Below are 19,826 nucleotides of genomic sequence, written 5' to 3'. Positions count from 1 at the left end.
GGGTTCGCCAATTATTACCGAAAGTTTATACGAGACTTTTCCACCATTGTGGCGCCTATTACTGCTTTCACCAAGAAGGGTGCTAACCCGTCCAAGTGGTCTGAAGAAGCCATGCAAGCTTTTCATCTTTTAAAACAGAGGTTCATCTCTGCGCCTGTCCTGAAACAGCCTGACATCGACTCTCCTTTCATCCTAGAGGTGGATGCCTCCTCCGTTGGAGTAGGAGCGGTGTTATCTCAGAGGGCTAAAGATGGCCATTTACATCCTTGCAGTTTCTTCTCCCGGAAGTTCTCCCCAGCTGAGCGCAACTATGCCATTGGCGACCAGGAGTTGCTAGCCATCAAGCTCGCTCTAGAAGAGTGGAGGTATCTGTTGGAGGGAGCTTCTCATTTAATCACCATACTTACAGACCACAAGAACCTTTTATACCTGAAGGGCGCACAATGTCTCAACCCTCGTCAGGCCAGATGGGCACTTTTCTTTTCCAGGTTCGACTTTAAACTCCAGTTCTGTCCGGGCTCTCAGAATCGCAAGGCCGATGCCCTTTCCCGCTCATGGGAGCAAGAAAATGAGTCAGAGTCTTCAGACAAGCATCCTATTATAAATCCGTTGGCATTCTCCACGGTAGGGATGGACTCTACGCCCCCATCAGGGAAAAGTTTTGTGAAGCCGATGCTAAGGAAGAAGCTCATGCATTGGGCCCATGCTTCCCGTTTTGCCGGACATACAGGTATCCAAAAAACCCTGGAGTTTATCTCTAGGTCCTATTGGTGGCCAACTCTGAAAAAGGACGTCTTGGAGTTTATTGCATCTTGCCCAAAGTGTGCCCAACATAAAGTATCCCGCCAGTCGCCTGCGGGGCAACTGGTTCCACTATCCGTTCCCCGTCGACCATGGACCCACTTGTCGATGGATTTCATTACAGACTTACCCATGTGCAACAAGTTCAATACCATCTGGGTGGTAGTTGACCGGTTCACCAAGATGGCACACTTCATTCCTCTCACCGGTCTTCCGTCAGCTTCCAAGTTGGCTCAAGTATTCATACAAGAGATCTTCCGACTCCACGGTCTTCCTGAAGAAATTATCTCAGATCGAGGAGTTCAATTCACAGCCAAATTCTGGCGAAGTTTATGTCAAGTCCTCCAAGTCAAGCTAAAGTTTTCCACGGCTTACCATCCTCAGACCAATGGTCAAACCGAGAGGGTGAATCAGGACTTGGAGGCCTTCCTCCGCATCTATGTGTCCTCCTCTCAAGATGACTGGGTTCAATTACTTCCCTGGGCCGAGTTCTGTCATAACAACCAGTATCATTCTTCATCTGCTTCAACACCATTCTTCACTAACTTTGGATTCCACCCTAAAGTTCCTGAGTTCCAACCGCTTCCAGCAACTTCTGTTCCCGCAGTGGATATCACCTTGCATCAGTTTGCCAATATCTGGAAGAGCGTACGATCAGCTCTGCTCAAGGCATCGTTCAGGTACAAGAAGTTTGCGGATAAGAAGCGTCGAGCAGTTCCTGCTCTCAAGGTGGGTGATCGGGTATGGTTATCCACGAAGAATTTGAGGTTAAGAGTTCCCAGTATGAAGTTTGCACCTCGCTATATCGGTCCTTTCAAGATTGAACAAGTCATCAATCCTGTTGCTTACAGACTCCAGTTGCCTCCCTTCTTAAAAATACCCAGGACATTCCATGTTTCCCTGTTGAAACCGCTGATCTTGAATCGGTTTCATTCCTCACTTCCTCCAACTCCGAAAGTCCAAACTCAACGAGGCGTTGAGTATGAAGTGGCCAAGATCCTGGACTCACGTCACCGTTACGGTCAACTACAATATCTTATTGACTGGAAGGGTTATGGCCCTGAGGAACGTTCATGGACCAATGCTTCTGATGTCCATGCTCCTGCCTTGGTCCGGAGATTCCATTCCAAGTTTCCTCAAAAGCCAAAGAAGTGTCCTGGGGCCACTCCTAAAGGGGGGGGTGCTGTCATGATCCGGGTATCTGGACGCCATTTCTTACCCATCAGATGCCTCCTAAGGCTGGCTCAGCGCTCCAGGACCGGATCCCATCTGTAATCCTAATGTTCACATTCCTGCATCCTCTCCTGTCTCTCTGAGACGCTGTCACAGTAATGCCTTATTACATCTGGCATGGCGTCTCCCGCGGCCTCCGCCGCCGTCCCTGAGTTTCTGCATGCAGAGTGTCAGAGTGGCGATTACGTCAGCCGCGGCCTCCGCTGTGTCCGCGTGGTTGGATGTGCACTTGTCAGCCTGGCGTCTCCTGTCTCCAGTGGCCGGCGCCGCCATTACTGTTTTCATTACCACATGGATTACAAACCAAACTTCCCTCCAAGTGTCTGCATGGGCGCAGCCATCTTGGATTCTGTCAGCTGATCATTTCCTCCAATCTGTTGTCAGTATTGTTAATCTGCATAATTGCCTAGCCAATCCCTTCCTTGCTGCAGGTATAAATACACTGTGCCTGAGCAAGGAAGGCGTCAGTGCTTTGGTTGTCAAACCTAGTTCCTGTTTGTCTCTCTCCTGTGATTGTCTTCCAGGTTCCAGCTCCTGTCTCAAGACTTCCACCATAGAGACCCGCACCAGCATTCCACCTGCGGTGTAGCCTGACTCTCCAATCCATTGTGGATTCATCTGTTTCCAGCTACAACATTACCTGCTTCCAGCTCAGCTTCCAGCAGAGTACAGCTTCCCTTAAAGGGCCGGTGTCCTTTCTACACTTTACCACTCTCCACCGGTATTATTATTTCTCCGCTCTCAAGTTCTACATTTCAGTTCATATTTCATCGCTCCCAAGTTCATTTATTATTTAACTGGTTCCAGCCAGTATCCACTCCGTGCTAACAACAGTCTGCTTCCAGCCAGTATCCACAGCAGCTGTTTTACCTTCAGCAACCCAGCTTTTCCTGGAACACCAGCTGGCACAATCCTGGGTTATCTCCATTGCTACAGTCGGGCCTGGTAAGGACTTTCCATCTAGAAGATCATAAGAACTATCTCACACTACCAGTGCCCTGTGGCTCCTGCCATCCTGTAGTACCCAGGAACTGTATTTATTATTTGCTGACTTTTACGTTTTCTTTTACTGCTGCTGTGTTGCGGAGTTGTCATAATAAACATCATTGACTTTTATCTAAGTTGTCGTGGTCACGCCTTCGGGCAGTTATTATTCATGTTACTTACATGTCCAGGGGTCTGATACAACCTCCCAGGTTCCGGTACATCTCAGCCCCTACAACTGAGGCTGCCTCCCGTCAGCTCAGGCCCTCAGTTGTGACACAGCACCTGCTTTATAAGGCCTCTTTTCAGGGTAAGCAGATGCTGCTGAATCTCTGTTGGTTAGTCAGTTCATGAAAGTTAGCCAGTACTGTGTAGCTTTGTATTTGTTTGTTGCTTACTGCAAATAGGCCTGGGGATTTGGTATTACACTCTGCCAATCCAGACCTAGCAGTAAGACTGGAGTCAGTCGTTTAGCTTGCTGGGGTTCTGTTATTACTATGTGAACTTAGCAAGTTTGCGGCTGTATTCTAACACTTGCCTGTCTAATCCTGTCTCACTGTGCTAGGTGTCAGGGGTCAGTTTAGTGGCAGTAAGCTTAAACCTGTGCACTGCAAGTGAGAATCAGGATTGTGGAGGCTCTCCTTGTGTCTATCATTCCATCTCTGACCAAGGAGTTTACTGCCACACCCGTTGGTAACCCTTTAGGGTTTTGCTGTTGCCCTTAGCAACAGCATTTCGGGTTCTCTACGTATTAAAACACAACATCTTGCTTTTTACATCTGAGCAGTTCTAATACAAGGGAGATACCCAGTTCCTTAGCCTCTGGGCTTCTCTGTTCACTGTGTGTGTATTTTGTTACCCTATCACCTTCTGTGTACGTTGTCATATTCCCCAGTTTGTCTGTGAGTCCATTTGTTTTGCATAACAGTTCAAACACTAGTACTTTCCTGCAGGCACTGGTGTGCATAACATATTCAGCAGCCTAATACTCCTGTTGAAATTTTGTGGGAATATGGAGCATACCCCTCAAAATACGTTGCAACAGGTGGTCGATCAGGTGCAGGTCCTGACTCGGCAATTTAATGATTTGTCCATTAAAATGCACACCTCCCAGGCTGCTGGCGGAGCTCCCGCAGCAGCAGCACCTGCAGGGGTTAAGGAGCCGAAAGTAAATCTCCCGGATCGTTTTTCTGGAGATCGCTCGCAGTTCTTTAGTTTCAAGGAGAGCTGCAAGCTATACTTCCGGCTTAGGCCTCAGTCTTCTGGGTCGGAGATTCAGCGGGTGGGCATAGTGATTTCCTTGCTACAAGGAGACCCACAGGTCTGGGCATATGGGTTGCAGCCTGACTGTCCGTCGCTTAAAAGTGTTGATGCTTTTTTTACGGCACTGGGCATGTTGTATGATGACCCTGACAAGACGGCCTCAGCCGAGGCTCAGATTTCGATCCTTAAGCAAGGGCGAAGGCCAGTTGAGGTTTACTGTACGGAGTTTCGGAGGTTGGCCCATGATACCCAGTGGAATGACCCAGCCCTGAGACACCAGTACCGAAGAGGTCTTTCTAACCAGATAAAGGACCAACTGGTACAATATCCCTTGCCTGATAGCTTTGATCAGCTCATGCAGTTATCCATCCGGGTGGATAGACGGCTGAGAGAGCGTAGGCTTGAAAGGGAGACTGAGATTTCCTTCCTTCCCAAGGGAACCTCAGACTCTGAGGAATTTTCTGAGGAGCCTATGCAGATTGGGGCTACCCGCCTCTCCTCGCGTGAGAAGACGCGGAGGAGACAGCAGGGGTTGTGTTTGTACTGTGGGAATAAAGGTCATGTGGTAGTATCATGCCCAGAAAAGCCGGAAAACTTCAGGGCCTGAGGGTGATGGGAAATATCCTGTCAGGCCAGAAGTCAGAATTTCCCAAGAAGACTTTTATCATTCCGGTGACCTTGAAGATCCTCGGTCAAACTGTCAAGACTGAGGCCTTTGTGGACAGTGGGGCCGACGGGGTTTTTATGGACCGCCAATTCGCCCTAAAACACTCTGTTCCCTTAGTACCCTTGGCATCGGAAATTGAGATTTGTGGGTTAAACGGGGAACCATTATCCCAAGGTAAAATTACCTCTTGCACTAGCCAGATTTCTTTGTTTATTGGAGCCACACACTCTGAAAAATTGTCCTTTTATGTGACTGTCTGTACTTTTGCCCCATTGGTGTTGGGGTTACCCTGGTTAAGGGCCCACAATCCTCAATTTGACTGGGTCTCTGGGGAGATTCTTAGTTGGGGTACTGATTGTTTCAGGAGTTGCTTGAGCCTTCCAGTCAGGCTCTCGCAGCTAAGTTTGCCAGGATTGCCAGGGTGTTATGCAGATTTTGCGGACGTGTTCTCCAAAAAAGTTGCAGAGGTACTACCTCCCCATCGCCCCTATGACTGTGCCATTGATTTGTTGCCAAATGCTAAGCTTCCCAAGAGCAGGTTGTACTCCCTGTCACGTCCTGAGACTCAGGCTATGGCAGAGTACATTCAGGAGAACTTGGCTAAGGGATTTATCAGACCTTCACAGTCTCCAGTTGGGTCGGGGTTCTTCTTCGTGGGTAAAAAGGACGGTTCGTTGCGACCCTGCATCGACTTCAGGGAATTGAACCGTATCACGATTAAAAACTCATACCCACTGCCTCTCATTTCGGTCTTGTTTGACCAGCTTCGTACTGCCACCATTTTTTCTAAGATTGACCTACGCGGTGCGTACAATCTAATCCGAATAAGAGAGGGGGATGAATGGAAGACTGCCTTTAATACCCACTCAGGGCATTATGAATATTTGGTGATGCCTTTTGGGCTCTGTAATGCCCCGGCAGTCTTCCAGGATTTCATGAATGATGTGCTCAGGGAATATTTGGATAGATTCTTAGTTGTATACTTAGATGACATCCTAATCTTCTCCCATTCCCTGGAGGAACATCGGAAGCATGTACGCTTAGTCCTCCAGAAACTCAGAGACCACCGGCTTGGGGCGAAGCTGGAGAAGTGCGAATTTGAAGTTCAGCAAATCGCATTTCTAGGATATATTATCTCCCCAGAAGGTTTCCAAATGGAGGGTTCCAAGGTACAGGCAGTCCTGGATTGGGTGCAGCCCACTAGTTTGAAGGCGCTTCAGCGTTTCCTGGGCTTTGCGAATTTTTATAGACGATTTATCGCTGGATTTTCGTCTATAGTGGTGCCCTTGGTGGCACTCACTAAGAAAGGGGCGGATGTTGCTCACTGGTCTTGTGAGGCTAAAGCGGCTTTTGCCCGTCTCAAAAGGGCATTTGTTTCGGCCAAGGTGCTGCGACACCCAGATCCAGAGCGTCCTTTTGTGGTGGAGGTGGATGCCTCTGAGATGGGTATTGGGGCAGTGCTTTCTCAGATGGGAGTGTCTGATAATCGCCTTCATCCCTGTGCTTACTTTTCCCGTAAATTTTCGCCTGCCGAGATGAATTATGACGTGGGTAACCGGGAATTGTTGGCTATTAAGGATGCACTCGAGGAGTGGAGACACTGGCTTGAGGGGGCTAAGTTTGTGGTCTCAATTCTCACTGACCATAAGAATCTGGCATATTTAGAGTCAGCGAAGCGTCTCAATGCCAGGCAGGCACGATGGGCTTTGTTTTTTGCTCGCTTTAATTTTTTGATAACATATCGCCCTGGGTCAAAAAACATCAAGGCTGATGCGCTCTCGCGGAGTTTTGCTCCAATCCAGGAGACCACCGAGGAGCCGTTGCCCATTGTTTCCCCATCATGTATTAAAGTGGGCATTACCCAGGACCTCTTATCATTAGTCCTTAGAGCACAGGAGCAGGCTCCTCCAGACCTTCCGGTAGGTCTTTTGTTTGTGCCTCCTAGGTTAAGACAGCGTGTGTTCCTGGAATTCCATGCCAAGAAGTCGGCAGGTCACCCGGGTATTGCCAGAACTCGGGAGTTGCTATCTAGGGCGGTGTGGTGGCCCTCGGTGGCTAAGGATGTGGATCAGTGGGTTCGGGCATGTGACATCTGTGCCCGAAATAAGACTCCTAGAGGGGTTCCTGTTGGCCCATTACATCCACTCTCTATCCCATCTAAGCCATGGACCCACATTTCAATGGATTTTGTGGTGGACTTGCCCAAATCCTCGGGGATGACAGCCATCTGGGTTGTCGTTGACAGGTTTTCGAAGATGGCGCACTTCGTTCCACTGGTTGGGCTGCCATCAGCCAGACGCCTGTCTGAATTATTTATGCTGCATGTTGTGCGTCTCCACGGGTTGCCACTTGATGTGGTCTCTGACCGCGGATCCCAGTTTGTGGCCAAATTCTGGAGGGCATTTTGTTCCGATCTCCAGATTTCTGTCAGCTTGTCGTCAGGCTACCATCCGCAGTCTAATGGGCAGACTGAAAGGGTGAACCAGTCCTTGGAGCAGTTCCTCAGGTGTTATGTCTCCAAGTGTCAGACTGACTGGGTTGCTCATCTGTCCATGGCGGAGTTTGCCTATAACAACGCGGCTCACTCTGCTACAGGGATCTCTCCCTTCCTTTGTGTGTATGGGCATCATCCTAAGGCCAATTCTTTTGACCCCCTGGACTCCACACCTGGTGGTTCCTCTGTGGTTTCGGTCCTTAGAGGTATTTGGCGGAAAGTGAAGAAAGCCCTTGTGTCTGTGTCATTAGTGACCAAAAGGGTTTTTGATAAGCGGAAAAGACCCTGCAGCTTCAAATTAGGAGACTTCGTCTGGTTGTCTACCAAGAATTTGAAGTTGAGACAGCCATCTCATAAGTTAGGGCCCCGGTTCATCGGCCCTTATAAGATCACCAGGGTTATCAATCCGGTGGCATTTCAGTTAGATCTGCCCCGTTCTTTGGGTATCAATAAAACATTTCATTGTTCCCTTTTAAAACGGGCGATTAGTAATCCTTCTTCCAGTGGAAGACCTTCCCCTCTTCTGATACGTGGCCAGAGGGAGTTTGTTGTTGAAAGGATTCTTGACTCCAAGGTGGTTCGGGGTCGGCTGTCATTTTTGGTGCACTGGAAGGGGTATGGCCCGGAGGAGCGGTCGTGGGTGCGCAGTTGTGATCTTCATGCCCCCAGACTGATACGCTCTTTCTTCTCGCAGTTCCCCGATAAACCCGGTGGTAGGGGTTCTTTGACCCCTCGTCAGAGGGGGGGTACTGTTAGGGTCTCCTGCCCTGTGCTGCCACGTCGTCATGGCAACCGGGAGACAAGTGCTAGTGGAGTAACCTGAGCGCAGCTGATACTCCGGTTCGGGTCTTTTGCTGTGCAGTGGTTATAGGCTCTGTGCATGGCAGGGGATCCGGTGCTGGTTTTTGTGCTCACAGTCTGTGAGGTCTGAGTGGGGCGTGGACAGCACCTGCTTTATAAGGCCTCTTTTCAGGGTAAGCAGATGCTGCTGAATCTCTGTTGGTTAGTCAGTTCATGAAAGTTAGCCAGTACTGTGTAGCTTTGTATTTGTTTGTTGCTTACTGCAAATAAGCCTGGGGATTTGGTATTACACTCTGCCAATCCAGACCTAGCAGTAAGACTGGAGTCAGTCGTTTAGCTTGCTGGGGTTCTGTTATTACTCTGTGAACTTAGCAAGTTTGCGGCTGTATTCTAACACTTGCCTGTCTAATCCTGTCTCACTGTGCTAGGTGTCAGGGGTCAGTTTAGTGGCAGTAAGCTTAAACCTGTGCACTGCAAGTGAGAATCAGGATTGTGGAGGCTCTCCTTGTGTCTATCATTCCATCTCTGACCAAGGAGTTTACTGCCACACCCGTTGGTAACCCTTTAGGGTTTTGCTGTTGCCCTTAGCAACAGCATTTCGGGTTCTCTACGTATTAAAACACAACATCTTGCTTTTTACATCTGAGCAGTTCTAATACAAGGGAGATACCCAGTTCCTTAGCCTCTGGGCTTCTCTGTTCACTGTGTGTGTATTTTGTTACCCTATCACCTTCTGTGTACGTTGTCATATTCCCCAGTTTGTCTGTGAGTCCATTTGTTTTGCATAACAGTTCAAACACTAGTACTTTCCTGCTGGCACTGGTGTGCATAACACCCATCCACGGCCCTCGGTCTCGACAGCTCCGTCCTGACTGCCAGTCCCCCGTCCACGCTCCTCACCAGTCCACACCACCCCGTCTATGCTCCACTACTCACCCGGTCCCCAGCATCCGTCCCCGCTCCACGCTGTCTCCAGCATCCGTCCATGCTCCCCCATCTCATCTCCCCGGTTCCAACAATGTCAATCCGACTTTAAAAAAAGTCGTATTGACATTGTCGGAACCAGGGCCAAAACCTGTCGGATTTGGCCGCAGAACATGTGGATTTGCGGCTAATCCGACAATCCACGTGGTTTCCGATAAGTCAGGAATTCCCAACTTGTTGGAAAAAATGGCCCAGCATTGAATAGGTCGAACCCCTTCCGACCTAAACCTGTCAGAAACTGCCGTCTTTCCGACAAGATGGCAGTTTACGACAGGTACTAATACACCCCCTAGTCTTCATAGGTAGTTATAACTCACTTCTTTGCTCTTCTCTATCAGGTGGGCCACTTTGTACATAGTGAATTAACGCACAAGGTGTGCAGGGAACTGAGGGGGGAGAACACCAGGATCAGGCTCAGCAGGGACATTTCTATTAGACATGTGTGCTCCCACACTCTCACACCCATCTGTACTGTTCCCATGAGACCAGGACATTTATATATAATTTTATCAAAATAATATATTGTTTTAATTTCCCCTCTTCCATTGTTTACCTGATAATGTGTTGTGTTTTTTTACCATGTTGTTGTTTTTCTTTCTTACGTCCCACTGTGTGCTATTCCTGTAATGTGTACCTCCACTGATTGCACAGCCTGTCAGCCGCAACCACATAGTGACCCCAGATGGTTGCCTTGGATGGTTAGTCTGCGAGCAGGATGTACTTCACGTGGTCCCATGCAGAGTATATCATACTACTACACAGGTTTCAGTTTTCCCATACATGCCTTGGGTCCTTCTATTGCTCACTTTCCACAGTGAAACTTTCATAGTCTGCCCAACAAGGCTGCCTCATCTGATATGCTCATGGATGGGATGAAAAATACATGGACCTGACTGCTTTATTGGGACCCTACTCTGAATGTTAGGACACTGCAAGCAGTCCATTTTGTGTCATCTCTTCTAAGGTAACCAATTCCATCCAGGGTAATCCTATGCAGTGCACCCAAGATGGCTGCCTCCCCTGGTACCTTGTGAGCGTGGAATATACAACCCATGGAAGTTCTTACCCAAAATGCCTATACCAATCATGCATTATGCTTATTTTGCAAGCAATGTTTTTTATGTCTGTGTGGCTTGTCTATTGCTGCATTACTTAAATCTTATATATTATGGGCTCAGTTTTTTATGTCTTGAGTCTTGCTGGAGAAATCTCTATAAATAAAATTATTATTATTATTATTATAGTATTATAGTACACAGCCTCTTTGCTGCTGAGGTTGTTTCCTCAGCCAGTCACTGTGATCGTTTGGAATAGTCCCAGCTAGTGAAAGGATGCAATCCTGTGTCAATCTGGCCATTGTGGCAGACCTGGAATACTACTCAGATCAGGAATCTGTGAAAATATGTAATCTCATTAATACTAACCTCTCAGATGTTTATGAGCAGGCGAGAGAGTATATTTGGAGCTAGCAACTTCACTATGCAGTATTTGGTATGCACAAATTATTATGTGCTGTCCGCTATGGTCACTGACTCATTTCAGTCTGTGACTTTGGGAGTGCTGGGCATCACACCAGCAATATTTTCAGTGAACTTTACACAATTGTTGTGTCCTCAAAATACTGTTGCATACATACTGTATATCTGTTCAGCTAGGAGTCACAGTGGCATGAGTTCAAGGTAGCATTCTGCAGGGTTGCAGGACTACTTAATGTTTTGGGAGCTCTAGACTACACACTTATAGGATTGAGCTGAGACCATTTTAGCACAGGGCAGATGTATATATTAGCCACCATCACTAGCACTACCTTAATGGGCAGGTAGTCTGTAGTGATGCAAACATGCACGTAATGAGTATTGTGCTTTGCTATCCTGAATCATGACATGCTGCCTAATTGATTACATGAAACTACTTGACCATGATTCACATGTGTTAGCTGGGGATACAGGTAGCATCTCGGCAGTCGGGATGCTGGTGGTCATGTGACCAACACTGGAATCCTGTCACCACTTAGAATCCTGGTGCTGGAACACCAAATGGCGACATCCCAATTTAAGTATTGGGGTCACTGTTAGGGTTAGCACCCGGAGCGGGATAGGTACTAGAGGGGGGTTAGCTGTAACTGCCACACCCCTGAGTCTTAGCACAAGCCGCCACCTCCGGTGTCTTGCCCCTAGCCGTCACCCCGCTATCTTAGCCCTAGCTGCCACCCCAGGCGGGTTAGGGGAGGGGTAATTAATTACCCCATCCTCTGTCGGCATTCTAATTGTCGGCATGCCACTATCGGTCATGTGGCTGCCGACATCGCAATCGCCGGGATCCTCTATCACAATTGTTAGCTGCTGTACATGTATATTCAATACCTAGCATTATTTCTGTTTCTTTTCAGGATATGTGTGTCAATATAATGACATCCACATTGTCAGTAGATGTGTGATAGAAAATACATTTGGACTACTGAAGATCAGGCTCTGCTATCTTGATAAATGTGGTGGTGTTCTCCTCTAATCCCCAGGAAAAGTCTTTGCCTACTGCATAATATGGTTTTATAATACTGTAATACACCCACTGGGCATTGTAGAAAAGAACGAACATACAGAGCTGGGATGCAATTCAGACTGGAACTAATTGAAATGAGAGCGTGTTACTAAAACTGATTTTTAAGATCTTAAAATCAATGACAATGACAATAACCATTCATGTATAAATGTAAACAAACATCTATTTTGGCACATTGGTGTTCAGCAAACAAAGATGAATGTACATTTTGCAGATATGAAAGAACATGACACATTACTTGTCTCTCTCTCTCTCTCTTTTTTAAGAAGCAAATTCTTCTACGCTTACACCAGATTATTCAGATTATCCTATGCTCTAGGGTACACACATTTTTCCTTTGTGAATTTGTGGCAACAGATTTAGAAGATCTGCTGCCCATACTAGTTGTGTCACTGGATGATAAAGTGCCTTGCTATTGTGTGCTTTTGGTCAGTCGTTGCCATGAAATTGGAGAGCGCTCCTTCACTGAGTGCAAAGAATAAATGTAATTTCACGCTTGCAAATGGTTGCTGCTAATCACCCTCTGGTGATCGCCTTCACCTGTTGAATAAACAGTTACACAATATAGTGCTGCTTTTGTAGGAGTGAAATCAATGTTCATGATCTCAAGTATTGTCAGAACCGATCATACCCAGCAGTTTTTCATTACGACATCTTAAGGAGCCATGACCTGTGTTCCTCCAGCAGCAGAGTTCAGTTGTTATGGACAAGAATATGGTCAAATGGACAAGAATATTGCTAATGAGCGCCATTCAGCAGCAATTTTATTGAGGTCACTACCTTTGTAGTTGTCTGGAAATTTATGCATCTTTTACATTTTTAATTAGTTGGGATAGTTATTCTGTTTCTCATAAATTGGGCTTGGACACCTTTAAAAGTTTAAAATAGATGCAGAAAAGCCAAATGCCATAGGTGGTGGTGTTTGACCTGCTCTGGTTGGAAGCATGGATTGTTTGGAGGTGATATGAGGAGAGCTGAGGGGTCATCCATATACTCAAGAGGCATAGAGATGATTATTTGAAAAAACTGTGATCAAGGCACTGGAAGAAAGCAAGGAAGGTGCAGGACTCAGAATGCTGGTTCATAGAGATAACACTTAGTAAACTGGCAGGTGCAGTTCACAGGAAGTGGCTTATATAGCTCTGAACCTATGGCGTTGGTAACTCCTCAGCAGCAAATCATTAGGTTATTAACGAGGACAGGTCTACCCACATTATAAGAAAAGAATGCAGCAGGTTTGTTAACTGAAATACAAAATAGTTGATGATATATCCTGCGGCACCTTAAATACACATACTGTAGGATATACATAGATCTTATCTATAAATCATGTAGATTCCTCCTTCGATGTCAAGTCAAATGGCAGATAAGTATGTGTGAGAAAATAAAGTATCAATAAAAATGTTACTAATTGTTCCATTGTGCATGTGTTAGCATGCAGATACCACACACCTGCTGAGCCTCTTGTAAACACATCTGTTGATAAGGAGATCAGTGAGCATGCAAAAAATGATTAGACGCAACTCCAAAACACATTCACAAGTCCACTCATAGGTCCCTTTAGTAGTACAGTACGTAATACAGAAATATAAACACAAATATAGTGAAGTCCTGTGGATAAGATGGAGTGTGTGTATCTTTATAAATAGCACTCACATATATTTAAACAAAATCTTGCATATGATGATTTCTTTGTATGATGTTCTCATGGATTCCACCCATGTATATTTAAGCAGCAATATGCCCAAAAAAAAAAAAACACAAAAGAAAGAGCGAGCACATCTAGTGCATTATCCTTTACAAAGGTTTATTAGCGTAAAAGATAACGATCAATGTATAAAAAATGTTTTAAGAGCATATCACATATAACAGCTACCAAACAGAGGGTCTAGCACTCTACCAGAAAAGAGGAGTCTTTCCAATCCCAAGCAGAAAGTCTCTTTGCTTTTGCCCCTTATGTCGGCTCTGTACTGGTAATGTCTTTTGAGGAGGTCAGGTGACACCTTGGCTTGTGTTCATCTTGCTGCAGCCTTGGAGCATTTATTGTAGGTCCCTTCTGTTTATATATTAACTGTGCATTTGGTTGACTGTGCAGAGGCTGCACTGCTGCAAACCAGAGTTGGCCTTCGAACACCAGATGCCTCTCAGGCATTGGCATGAAATACCCTGCACATGTAGCAGAGGAGCAGCCACTCCATGTCTGAGAAGAGGCTAATCTCAATTTTTTTTTTTTGTAGGTGACATGTACAGTACACAAACAAACTATGTGATACAATAAAATATGGTGAAATAAAAGACAAAAGAATAAATCAATAGATAACTACTGTATGAGTAAATGTGCTGTAAGGTCATATAGGAACTGTTAAGTCATCAGTGATCTTACTAATCAAACTAAACAGTATTACAATTTTCTATACATTGATAAGGTAAAATGATGTGAACAATGTTCATATAGATAGTTGATTAAAATGTATTTAAAGTGCAGTTTAAATGCCAATGAGAAAGCAACATTTACAATATCGACCAATTTGTCCTGTAAGGTGTGTTAATCAGAAATGTTTAAGGCAATCCATGTTGGTAAAGTAGGGCCTTTTGATGTGAACCTGATCAACGTGGGCTGGTATGGTATGGTGTGGTATGTGTAACAATCTTTTCTTAGATGTGTATCACTAGAATGCTCTCTGTATTGTACAGTTACATACAATAGCCACTAGAAGGCTATCTATATTGTAAACTGCACAATTAAAATTTTGCTATTTTATTGTAGTCAATAAAAGTATATGTATCAAATATAGGTTACTAGAATGCTTTCTGTATGTATATAGACCAGTAGAATAATTTCTGTATTTTAAATTGGAGGCTAGAAATCCCTCTGCATTATATATAGATCATAAGAGTGATATCTAAATTGTATATAAATCATTGAATTACTCTCATCATTATATAGAGCTCACTAAAATAGTCAACAATTATTATTATTTTTTTATAAATAATAATAAAAAATATAAGTCATTGAATTACTCTCATCATTATATAGAGCTCACTAAAAAGTCAAAAATACTTGTCAGCTGAGCCTGTGTTTGATTACAGCTCCTTAACATAACCTTTGCTTATATAAAATCTCACCCATATTATATATGCAGGACGAGAGCTCACCATGACCTCCGACCCAACCAGCTAAATGTTCTACTGCTCAGGCATGGCTTGTCCATGCATCTTCAGCTCTGTCCTCCATAGCAGAAGTATGTGCCCATGTGTGTCTCTCCTGTGCAGAGAGGGCCAGTTACATCAGAGACCCTGCAAGTGCCACTGTGTCACCACCGCTACTTGTACCATATACTCCCCTGCCATCACTGTGTGTTAGTGCAGCGGTGTGCCTTACTAAACAAGACACCACCGGTATTAACTCCCTCATATTTCTGCCTGGATCTGTTGAACTTGCTGTGTACATTGTTTGCCTATTGCATTACCTATGTTATTCAACAAAATATTCTACCTGGTTAATAGACCAAAACCTGGTCAAGTTATTCATTGTGTGGACTGACCTCCATCAAACACTGCTGCCACCTATATCCACATCTCAAGGTTCTGCCCATAGGTTATACAGGGGAAACCACCGGTGGGCCCTACTGCCTGGGCCCGCTCCCTTAGACATCAGGATCCAGACTGTGCTGTTACTAATCTAGTACATTATCATGCATGCACTACAGTATTTACTGTATATATTTATCTAGGGGACCAACACATGCAAAATGGTTAGGGAAACCAATGTGGAGACTTGGCACTCCCCCTCTAGAGACTGGCCACACCCCTAAACTTGGGCCCCTACCACTGTATTCCCCCCAGTCCGACACTGCCTATATGGTCTAACAATAAGATAAGCCTTTTCCACAATATTTTGGTTATCCCCATCTTTCAGTTGTGATGTACCTCTAAAAAACCATATTCCACTTTTTTGTGTTTGTCCTCAGGGCAAAAGTTGCCAGGCCTCCCAACTCCAATGCCTAAGGCCCCATAACTTACAACTCCTTCTGACCACCTCCATTCCATTTTGAAGTTAGATAGCTAAACCTAGCACTGGTGAGGGTGGCAGACACTAGTATAACAGAGTTGGGGGTAAGTACTTGGAGAGTGCACTACTTAGTCTCATGATCTGTATGAACTGGCCATGCCCAATTCATGAACAGACCATGAACAGCACTGTGCTATTGAAAGGGAGCTGGGACCCATTTCATTCCACTTAGTGATAGTTACACCTTTTAGGGTAAATACATTTAAATAATTAAAGATGGAATTCGGTTCACGGGTAAATAAGATGCAATCACAGGAATTAAAATTGTACACTACTTTTTTGAGTCTTTAAAATAGTTTAAAACTACATAAATATTACTAAATTAATTAATAAGATAACAAGTGAGTAATAAACAGTACTGTAGTCAGGTTGAGTAAAATAGATTAGGAAATAGTTATTAGTTGTATTGTAATGCATTAGTTTTAAGATAGGGATGGTACACATTACATTCTCTCTCCAGAGTGCACGAGCAGCAGCAACATATATGGAATGGAAACTTCTAAATATAACAATGAGTTAAGTAACTGAGTCACTCTCTCCATTCATATCTACAAAAATGCTCCGCACATCAGGTGATATGTCACAGCAGTACAAGTGAGAAGCATGTGACTGAGGTATGTATATATTCAATGTCATGACTGGCTCTGGCTCTGTGAAGGTACAATTTCAAAGAACATTACTAAGTAAGAACAGCTGTAAAAGTCACAAGTGTCAAATAATGTTTGACAATTGATCCTAGATTACTAAATACACATTTGCTGGGGTTTTTTTCCAATTCTTTGAAACTACTATTTCTTTTTAAAACTCAATCTATCAAGTTATAAAGATCACCTGAATACAGGTTGGATATGTACAGTATGTATATATGTTTCAACAGACCAAATTAATGTAAAAATAAAATATAAAAGAAATGTAACCAACAGTCCAGTTGTGGGAATGTTTTGGGTGCCTACTCTCTACTTTAGCGAAAAGTGAGGTGTGTGTTCGGGAAAGGCGCACTGGATTTTACCTTCCAATGGATGAAGACTACAAGGAACCGGTATTGAGCTGAATAGTATGTACTAATAATTAATTTTACTATGTAGAGAATATAATACTAATATGAGAAACTGGTGGTGGTCCCTAGAGTTATATAATCAAGCAAGAAAGGAGGAATAAAAAGAAAACTCTATTTTTTAGGGCATTCTTGGTAAGTTATTGTAATTAAAATGTAACTTTTATTATGGAAACAAAGACTCACACAGACATACAGGTATTAAACATATAACATAACATATAGCATATAATATGATGCTATTTTATTATATGTTTAATGTCTGTATGTCTGTGTAAGTCTTTGTTTCCATAATAAAAGTTAAGTTTTAATTACAATAACTTACAAAGAGTGCCCTGAAAAATAGAGTTTTCTTTTTCTTCCTCCTTTCTTACTCTCTCCTTTAGTAATAGTAATATAAGCAGAATGTGGAGTTACCACAGGTATGTTGGCACAGTACATTTACAGTTGACACAATAGTCCAATTTTTTATTGACACCAGGTTTCACTTTTATTACATCTTTTTAACTTACACAGTTCTAGTTCCATGATTCACAGTAGCATCACTTCACGTGATGGCACCAGAGATGGTGATCCCTCGTGCACAGACTGCTATTCCCACTCATTCATTCTCAGTTATTAGTTTCTCCACTTGCCCTGATCTCAATTCACTAGAGCACAGTTCCACCATAGTTGTTCTTTTACCAGCGACGAAATTAGGATTTTTGTCACCCGGGGCAAGGCAGTAATTTGGCACCCCCCTACCCCACACACACACCTCCCCCCCAAAAAAAATTTTTACAAAATCACACTCAAAAAACAAACAAACCCTATCAGACTAAAATAATCAGATTATCAAAAATTTAGAAAAAAGGGGATACTACTGGACAATATTACGCTATGTGCCTCAAATGCCCTGTGCATCACATGACCCGCCAGCGTGTTCAATTACATGCTCCTCTGTGTGTCCCCATACATTGCACTATATCATAACACTTCATCACTGCACTACATTCCCCTATCCACTGCACTACATCACTATACTACATCCTCTACACCCTGAACTACAGCACTACACTACATGCCCTATGCACTGCACTACATACCATATATGCTACACTACATCACTACACTACATCCCCTTATATGCTACACCACATCAGTGCACTACATGCCCCTTTATACTGCAATACATGACCACACTACATACCCTATATGGTACTCTACATCACTGCACTACACCTCCCTATAAGCTACACCAAATCCCCCCATCTGGGAGGCAAAGAGGAGGTTGATACTGCTAACTAGGTGCACAGTGCACTTCTATAGCGTGTATGGTGCACCCTACGCTAGTCACAACATTGCATGGCAAAGAACAGAGTTTAAGACAGTAGCCAACATGGGAGAGATCCCAGGTACTGGAGCTCACCCGCACAGCGTCGTAGCCAGTTGCGGGCAGACAGGTGGGTCAGATACATTGCCCTGGGAGCTGTCTGCTGACTCACTGTAGCAGCACAGCACTGCCGGTACAAAATAAAAACAAAACTGCTCCTCTGTAACTCCTTGACGCCCCCTCAAATCCTGCACCTGGGGCGCATGCCCCGTTAGCCCCCCTAGTTACGGCCCTGCTTTTACACCTCATGCAATCACAAGTGGACAGGTCCTACACACATACTTCTCTCTTGATGCCTCTGATAATAGACATCTATCAGCTAATCAGTTGAAGAATCTGGCTCGGTTGAACCCCAGTACAGGGGTAGTGGCTACTAGAAATCCAGGTCCAGCATTGGGGGGCCCCGCGAGCTGTGAAGGAGGACAAATGTCCACCTCTAGAGCACAAAACAAAGGTGTAAAATGTTGTTTACAGCCCTGCTAGCATTTGGTCATGCCCCATCTTTCCTGTTCTCGCAGTTTGTCTCATCGACCCTACCCCTGAACTCTGTGCCCCATTATTTTTATTAATATTAATATACCTGCCTCTTTTTTATTAATAATAATTGTAGAGCTCCTTTTCTAATTTGATATTTAATTTTTTTTAACATGTCCATCTATCCCCCATATTTTCCATAGTGTAGTGATTATTTTGTATTATTAAAAGCATTATTGTTTGTAACTTTAGCAGTGTTTCAATCCCTCCATCTACATACTTCTCCATTATATGACCTGCTTCTCTGCTTAGTGGTGTTTTATACATAATACAATAAGTTGGAAGACTCCACCTCTCTTTGTATACTATTTCATGTGGTCCTGTTACCTGGCATTCACTCTCCTGATCAGGACCATCTTAACAGCGGTGTAGGCCCCTAGGCAAAGCAATCCTCCAGTGGTAAGGGTGGGTGGTGCTATCAGTGGCAGCGTTGATGTCCCGTGGGCGGTAGGGGGTGTTCCTTCTTCCGTTCGGCATGTAGGACCTGGAGCAGTAATTTCTGCTAATTGCTCTTTTACTGCATAGATGGTGAAAGATGGGTCTGGAGGGAGAACACTAAACTGTAGAAGAGGGCATTGGGCTGAATGAAGGGGTCCTAATACATGACTTCCATGGTGGTAGGCGTGTGTAATATGCAGTGGGGTGGGGGTGGATAGTGGAGTGAGCTTAATATTCATCATTTTCCGGTAGGTGGGCAGCTTGCTTGTCTGCAGATATCTCCAGTTTCTGGAAATAGATTTCTTAGCTTTCAGTGGAATAAATACTAAAGAGTCCCACCTTTCAGGAGGTATGGGAAACCTGTCTCCTGTTATAGCACCCCTGCATACTGCAGTACTAAGGGTCAAATTCTGACCTGATCGCTGTTGTGCGAATTTGCAAGGCGGATGATTGTCCATTGACTGCACATCGTAGTGTGCACGCAGGAGGCCATACTGCAAAAGATTCCAGCGATTTTTTGAACGCTAGGCATACACAAGTTGATTGACAGAAAGTGAACGTTTGGGGGTA

The 19,826-nt window shown here is 44.6% G+C and overlaps 1 protein-coding gene across 2 annotated transcripts in view; it reads right to left on the bottom strand.

Annotated features, from left to right (window-relative positions):
• SLC16A7 (solute carrier family 16 member 7) overlaps positions 1-19,826 on the bottom strand; it is a 150,542-nt gene that overhangs the window by 90,910 nt on the left and 39,806 nt on the right. The gene's annotated exons all lie outside the window — the stretch shown is intronic.

The sequence above is a fragment of the Pseudophryne corroboree genome, chromosome 6 (genome assembly GCF_028390025.1).
Source record: "Pseudophryne corroboree isolate aPseCor3 chromosome 6, aPseCor3.hap2, whole genome shotgun sequence".
NCBI lineage: Eukaryota > Metazoa > Chordata > Amphibia > Anura > Myobatrachidae > Pseudophryne > Pseudophryne corroboree.
Note: the sequence above shows the minus strand (reverse complement) of the source record. Positions and strands in the feature narration are given on the sequence as shown.